Raw genomic sequence first — 1,164 nt, 5'->3', positions numbered from 1 at the left:
AATATCAACAATGTGACCATTGAAGATTTAGACAAATCAACAATGTACAAAAAGTTGTAATTATGATGAAACATGTAAATCCAAAGTGTGAATCATGATAAAATTATTTGATTGGGTAAAATCAAATCTTATTGCTATCCACTCCATCAATTGAAGGATATCTATTCTAGCTATTTGAACATATAGATTAAGCATGAAACTTGAAGTTATTTTTCACGCTAAATATCAAACTAGTTCGACCAATTTCATATCTAAATCCAATTAAAATTAAATTTTAAGTCTCGGACAACTTAAGCGGGATTGGATTAAGTTACAAGCTACTCCAGTAAGTTTTTTTTATTTATTAAAAGTCAATCTCTAGTCCACCTTTGCATTAGTCACACCATAATACCATTTCTCATTGCACCTCATACATACACCATTTGAACTTAACTGACACTGATGGCTGAAAATTGAAATGCAACTTTATATAATAAGGCTGATATTCCTCTATTAGTATACAAAACGTTCTCATTGTACCTCAGACATACACCACTTGAACTTAACTGACACTGATGGTTGAAAATTAAAATACAACTTTATATAATAAGGCTGATATTCCTCTATTAGTATACAAAACGGTCTTTTTAGATATTCGAAATAAGCAATTTTTTTTTTGTTTTTTACAGCAAAAACATAAAAAGAATTTAAGGGAAGCCTAAATTATAAGTATTGTCTACTGCTAACTGTTGCTGCCCAGGATCGAACTGGGGACCTTTAGTGTGTAAGACTAACGTGATAACCACTACACCACAGCAACCCGTGCTGCCCATCTTGCCGAAGAACTCTATTGAAATAAAAAGAGTTTAGAGCTTTCCTTGAAGCTATTGCTTGCAAATTTGCAGGCCGAGGTCTCATTCTTTATGGGCCCATGATAAGACACCAACCATGGCAAAGCCTTTAAGAATAAGCTTCCAATATTTGCCCAAAGCCTTACATATTTCACCATGCAACTGTACCGATTAATTGCCGAATATGAATGTAAATAATAATAATGATCCAAGGTGATGGAGCAACAAATTTCAGGACCCTCCTTCACCATTCATTCATGGCCCCCACCCCAAAACAAAACAATGCTCAAAATACTTACGATTAATTCACCTCACCTTTTGTTAAATGTATACT

At 33.6% G+C, this 1,164-nt stretch overlaps 1 non-coding gene across 1 annotated transcript; it reads right to left on the bottom strand.

Annotated features, from left to right (window-relative positions):
• Window positions 1-726: 726 nt before the first annotated feature.
• On the bottom strand, window positions 727-799 carry TRNAV-UAC (transfer RNA valine (anticodon UAC)). Its single transcript has one exon. It is a non-coding gene; the product is annotated as a tRNA-Val (tRNA).
• Window positions 800-1,164: the final 365 nt, after the last annotated feature.

This window comes from Gossypium arboreum, chromosome 11 (genome assembly GCF_025698485.1).
Source record: "Gossypium arboreum isolate Shixiya-1 chromosome 11, ASM2569848v2, whole genome shotgun sequence".
NCBI classification, from domain to species: Eukaryota; Viridiplantae; Streptophyta; class Magnoliopsida; order Malvales; family Malvaceae; genus Gossypium; species Gossypium arboreum.
The sequence above is the reverse complement of the archived record's forward strand: the minus strand, read 5'-3'. Positions and strand labels throughout refer to the sequence as shown.